Source organism: Zootoca vivipara, chromosome 16 (genome assembly GCF_963506605.1).
Source record: "Zootoca vivipara chromosome 16, rZooViv1.1, whole genome shotgun sequence".
Taxonomy (NCBI): domain Eukaryota; kingdom Metazoa; phylum Chordata; class Lepidosauria; order Squamata; family Lacertidae; genus Zootoca; species Zootoca vivipara.
This window is the reverse complement of record NC_083291.1, coordinates 30,680,617-30,686,616: the sequence shown is the minus strand read 5'-3', so window position 1 is coordinate 30,686,616 and position 6,000 is coordinate 30,680,617. Positions and strand designations below refer to the sequence as shown.

At 49.3% G+C, this 6,000-nt stretch overlaps 1 protein-coding gene across 1 annotated transcript in view; it reads right to left on the bottom strand.

Moving 5' to 3' along the window:
• Window positions 1–4,560: 4,560 nt before the first annotated feature.
• Window positions 4,561–6,000, bottom strand: part of LOC118075317 (ovostatin-like) — a 70,116-nt gene continuing 68,676 nt past the window's right edge. Inside the window, exon 36 of the mRNA XM_060268707.1 lies at window positions 4,561–4,754. The gene's annotated coding sequence lies outside the window, so the exon portion shown is untranslated. The remainder of the gene's footprint in view (window positions 4,755–6,000) is intronic.

The window sequence follows — 6,000 nt, the reverse complement described above, 5'->3', positions numbered from 1 at the left end:
TTTTTCACCCCAATGAGCTCAAAGGTTTAGCACGGGGTTCTCCTTCCCCCTCCTCTTCACAGCAATTGCTTTTCTCCTACATAATTGTAGCTTCTTTTTTCCTCAAATCAGCATTTCCCCTAAAGAACGCGCACAGATTATATCCATTAACTAGAAACAATTGTTAGCTTATGTTTTATGAAGTTGTTGCCGTTCTCATGATGGGAAACGCAGCTGTTGCTTATTTGCACATACTAGTACAGGAAATGATGCAAATTAAAAATGCTCGAACCACAACTGAGATTGGAGGGAGATTTAAAAAAAATATCTGTCTGCAGAGGAACGGCAAAATCTGTAGCTGCCGTAGTGAGTGTGGCAAGGTGAGACTATAATGGAGAGAAGCTGTAATAAGTAGAAAAAAGCATGGACCACAACACAAAATGCCCTGTCCTTTATATTATTATGGTGGTTCAATGGTTCCGTCAAATCATCCTCGGCAGCAAGGAGAATCATGCTTCTATTTTTAAAGCAGAAGTTCCTCATTTCCTTAGTCAGTTGCTGCCCTTGCTTCTTCGTGGAGGTCAACTGTTGTCAGAGCAAATGGGGAAGCTCTGCTTTTCGAAGGCAGCTGTGGCAATTCACTCCTCCCGTTGCAAGTGTTAATGGAGAAATCTGGAGAAAAATCTTGAAGAAAAAACAAGGACACATGGGCGTAGGCAGGGGGGGCAGGAGGGGGCAATTGCCCCCCCCTAGAAGCAGGGCCACTGGCCAGCCTGCCCCACTGCCCGCCCGGTGCCGTCTCCCTTCTCCCTGGCTGGCTGTGGGGCGGGCGGCGGGAAAGCACCAGAGCCGCGCAAAGCGTTTGGCTGGCTTTCCCTCCCTCCGCCCCACAGCCAGCAAGGGAGAAGGGAGACGTCCCTTCTAGCCGGCTGGCTGTGGGGCGGGCGGAGGGAAAGCCAGGCAACCGCTTTGCGCGGCTCTGGGGCTTTCCCTCCACCTGCCCCAGCGATTGCAGAGGGGGAGGAGGGGATCGGAGCAGCCCGATTTCGGGCTGATCCTGGCTCCCCCTCGTCCCTTCCGATCGTGGAGGGGGAGGAGGGAGTCGTAGCAGCCCGATTTCGGGCTGATCCTGGCTCCCACTCGTCCCTTCCTATTGCGGAGGGGGAGGAGGGAGTCGGAGCAGCCCGATTTCGGGCTGATCCTGGCTCCCCCTCGTCCCTTCCTATCGCGGAGGGGGAGGAGGGAGTCGGAGCAGCCCGATTTCGGGCTGATCCTGGCTCCCCCTCGTCCCTTCCTATCGCGGAGGGGGAGGAGGGAGTCGGAGCAGCCCGATTTCGGGCTGCTCCGATGTGGCCCCGCCCCCGCCCCTTGGCCCCGCCCCTTGCTCCCCGCCCCTTGCCCCCCCCTGATTTTCATCCTGGCTACGCCCCTGCAAGGACACCAGCCGGGAATACCAGAGCAAAACAGCAGACAGGTGAAACAAGATGGAAGCCCTGTACTAAAGAGAACCCAAACTTTTATTAGCTGCTAATCCCCATGTTAGGGACCCAGGTGGCACTGTGGGTTAAACCAGTGGTCCTCAACCCCCGGGCCACGGACCGGTACCGGTCCGTGGATCAATTGGTACCGGGCCGCCCAAGGAACATTTAAATACAATTAAGTTAAAATTATTAAATCAAAACAATCTAAATAAAATATAAACAATCAACGTTCCCCCCTCAGCGGGCCGTGGTAAAATTATCAAACGTTGACTGGTCCGCGGCGATTAAATGGTTGGGGAGCACTGGGTTAAATCACTGAGCCTAGGGCTTGCTGATCAGAAGGTCGGTGGTTCGAATCCCTGTGACGGGGTGAGCTCCCGTTGCTTGGTCCCAGCTCCTGCCAACCTAGCAGTTCGAAAGCATGTCAAAATGCAAGTAGATAAATAGGAACCGCTACAGCGGGAAGGTAAATGGCGTTTCCATGTGCTGCTCTGGTTTGCCAGAAGCGGCTTTGTCATGCTGGCCACATGACCTGGAAGCTATACGCCGGCTCCCTCGGCCAATATTGCGAGATGAGCGCCGCAACCCCAGAGTCGGTCACGACTGGACCTAATGGTCAGGGGTCACTTTACCTTTACCTTTAATCCCCATGTTACACCCCCCAAAAAAACTACATCACTAATACATCATGGTTACTTCATGAAAGGTGCGGTCTGGTGGCAGTAATCTGAGCATCCTGGACCCTGCCCCATGCCTCCCCTTGCCCTCCACCAAACACCCATCAAGTGCAACAAAAGAGATATTTACATTTCCCTGTTTTCCAGCCAAGTTAACCACACCCTTTTGTCTTCATCTGGGTTTGTTATTTCTGGAATGGCTACCTTTCTGGCACTCAGGTACTGTATCAGGATTCCAGGGATTATCACTTAGGCAGAGGGGCTGCTGAGTAGCTGAGCTCACATGTCTATATGAATTTCTGAAGTTTTTCCAGTCAGCCAGTACATAGATACATTTATCAGTGAATTGTTACATTTGGTATTGTGTAGCAGAGGCCCTTTGAATAGACAGGAATAAACTGTGATGAAGTGTTTTGTGGGGACAAATCACAAGAGTCACAAAAGTGACTGTGCTGATTTTGGTAGTGGGCTGCATGTGCATGATATCTGCTGGAGGGGCAACCCCCCCAAAAAAACCCCTATTCATAAATTCCTGCAACACAAGGACCACCTGATTCTTGTTTACATTCTGTTCCACGAGAAAGAAAGCCAGACTGTGTGACTTCCGTCTCTGGTACTATTGTATTTTTTCTTTCTGCTCTGTCTTGCGACAAGACAGGATGTCTGTATGAATGCTGCTCCTCTCAAACGTGTTTGTTATGTTCTTTAATCTGTAATTAGTAGAAATAAAATAGGTATGCCCAGATACAGTACCTCCTCAACTCCGCCTCTGCTGCTTTTACTCTGCTATACCGGGTGCTCACAAGAAGAAGAAGAGGAGTTCGGATTTGATATCCCGCTTTATCACTACCCAAAGGAGTCTCAAAGCAGCTAACAATCTCCTTTCCCCTCCCGCCCCACAACAGACACCCTGTGAGGTGGGTGGGGCTGAGAGACCCAGCAGCTGCATGTGGAGGAGCGGAGACGCGAACCCGGTTCCCCAGATTAAGAGTCTTAACCACTACTCCACACTGGCTCTCAAGAGAGCAGCTGTGAGTCCCAGAACACCAGGACCCCTTCCTGGGAATGCCGCGTAGCTGTGGGGCCGTGGGGCCTGCAAGAGTGTTCCATTAGTGTGTCTGGTGACGGCAGCTGGCCTCTCGGAGAGCATGGCCTGAAGAGACAGTAGTAGGCCAAACCCCAAAGCCACACCTGTCAGTCAAATGTTCTGGCTCTATCAGAATTTTCTCCATTCAGGACCAAGATGGGAGTCGGGTTTTCGATCAGCTCAGGGGAGGCATGTCCCATTTCGCTGCTTGAGGCCAATCAGGAAGCTCCGCCCTGCCGCTGCCACCTGTGTCCCCTGCCCTGCCACCTTCGAGAAGTGGCACCAGCAATGGGACTGATTTCAGGTGAGATCTCGCTGGTTTCTGATGAGATCTCACCTGAAATTGGAGACATCTTGGCCAAAATCAGTGCCGGCTCTTCCAGTGCTGGCCTCAACCCACATAACGGCTGGGCGGGCTGTGTGTCAGCTGCATTTTTGGGGGGGGGGCTCCAAGTGGTTGCTCCAAGATAGCCCACCATCAGTATTTCCATATTAGGTTGGGAAAGTTTTTTTTTCTGGGGGTACTTGAGGGTACACAGCACTGGCATCTTTTATTCTAGAAGCACTGGGTTGGGGTAACTGAGGCTGAGACAGTGGCTGGCCTAAAGCAATCCAATGAATTTATGGCTGAATTGAGCTTTGAACTGGGAAGTTATAGTCCAAAATGTCTAGAAGGTACCAAATGTTAAGGAAGGTGGGTACTAGGTAAAAAAGTAAAGGTAAAGGGCCCCTGGACAGTTAAGTCCAGTCAAAGGCGACGATGAGGTGTGGTGCTCATCTCGCTTCAGACCGAGGGAGCCAGTGTTTGCCCGCAGACAGCTTTCCGGATCATGTGGCCAGCATGACTAAACCACTTCTGGCACAACAGGACACCGTGATGGAAACCAGAGCGCACGGAAACGCCATTTACCTTCCCACCACAGTGGTACCTATTTATCTACTTGCACTGGTGTGCTTTCAAACTGCTAGGTTGCCAGGAGCTGGGACAGAGCCCATCCTGTCGCAGGGATTCAAACCACCGACCTTCCGATTGGCAAGCCCAAGAGGCTTATACAACTGGGCGTATAAGACGACCCCCAACTTTTCCAGTCAAAATATAGAGTTTGGGATATACTCGCCGTATAAGAAATACGACCCGGCGTATAAGACGACCCCCAACTTTTGAGAAGATTTTCCTGGGTTTAAAAGTAGTCTTATACGCAGGAATATACAGTAGTTGTTTAGAACACAGCGCCACCCGCATCAAACTATCCTATACCAGGTCTTATATCATCCACCCAGTGTAAACAGAGCCTGGACCATCAGCATTGGCGATTAAAATGAGCAGGCAAGGCACTCTTAATAATCACAAGTTTTTATTGCAAAGAACTAATGAAACAGCCTCTCATTGAAATGAGTGGCAAAACTCTCAGCTGAAGGGTGCCTTTTCTGGTGATTTTCTTCTAAGACCTAAATAGTTTAGCAAATGTGATTCTCCCTGAGCACCTCCCTTAGGATGGTTGCAGACTCATGAGATGGCATAACTTTGTCCTGCGGAAACAAACAAAATAAACCATTAATTAACCCAATTTAAAGCAATGAATGGCTCAACTTCCATAGGCTACTCCTTGGTGCCTTAGTTTTAGATACTGAAATATGACACTTAGGAACAATTATCAGAGTAAAACTACAGAAATATCATTTTAGTTTTGAGAAGCAGACACTACAACTAGGAGGAACTAGCCAGGTGGTGTATATATTTAGAGCAAGCTAGTGGGGAGCCTCCTTCATGAGCTACAGCCAGGCATGTCAAACCTGCGGCCCTCCAGATGTTTTGGACTACAATTCCCATCTTCCCCAACCACTGGTCCTGCTAGCTAGGGATCATGGGAGTTGTAGGCCAAAACATCTGGAGGTTCCACTCCAAGGCAAGTTAAGCAGATGTGTGTGAGAAGAGAGAAGAGGCCAAGTCGTGTCATTCTGCTCCTCCCTTCATTGATTTACGGAAAACCCAAACTCTAAATAAAGCAACTTAAACTACAAAAACAACTAGGCAATTAGAATGCCAGCAGGGGCATAAAGGCTTTCCATTGTTTTGCATTGTCTGTCACATGTTTTGCAGTGTTTTGCATTGTCTGTCACATGTACAACTTATCTCCCTGTTTGACAGAAGTCAAGAGTGTGTACAGTACAGGGTGCAATGAGCTCCTGGCTCTCCAGGAACAAATCTGTTACCTCAAGGCCAAGGTGGCAGACCTGGAAGAGCTAAGAGAGGCAAAGAGGTTGGTGGATGAGGCCTTGGGGGGGACATTATAGCTGTGCCCCCACCCCCACGATGATAGATCCCCTGCTATCAGGGGATGAGAATGAGTGTCTCGGAGAAGGAGAACATTGCTTTCAAGAAGAGGGAAACTCCCCTTGCACCTCTCTTCACAACGGAAGATATAGGGCAGATCCCAGTACACCTGAAATAACTTTTGCAAGAAGGTTAGTCTGAGGAACTGAGGGGTGGTGGTGGTGACAAGAGATAAAGTTTTAGGCCTACTAAACAAAATAAAAACTGACAAATTGCCGAGTCCAGATGGCATCCACCCGGGAGTTCTTAAATAACTCAAATGTGAAATTGCTGATCTTCTAACAAATATGTATACAGTGGTACCTCTACTTACGAATTTTATGCGTTCCGAACACACATTTGTAAGTCGGAAAAAATTGTAAGTCGAATCCCATGCATTGGGAGAAAAAATTCGTAAGTCGAAGCAACCCTATCTAAAAATTCGTAAGTAGAAAAAATCCT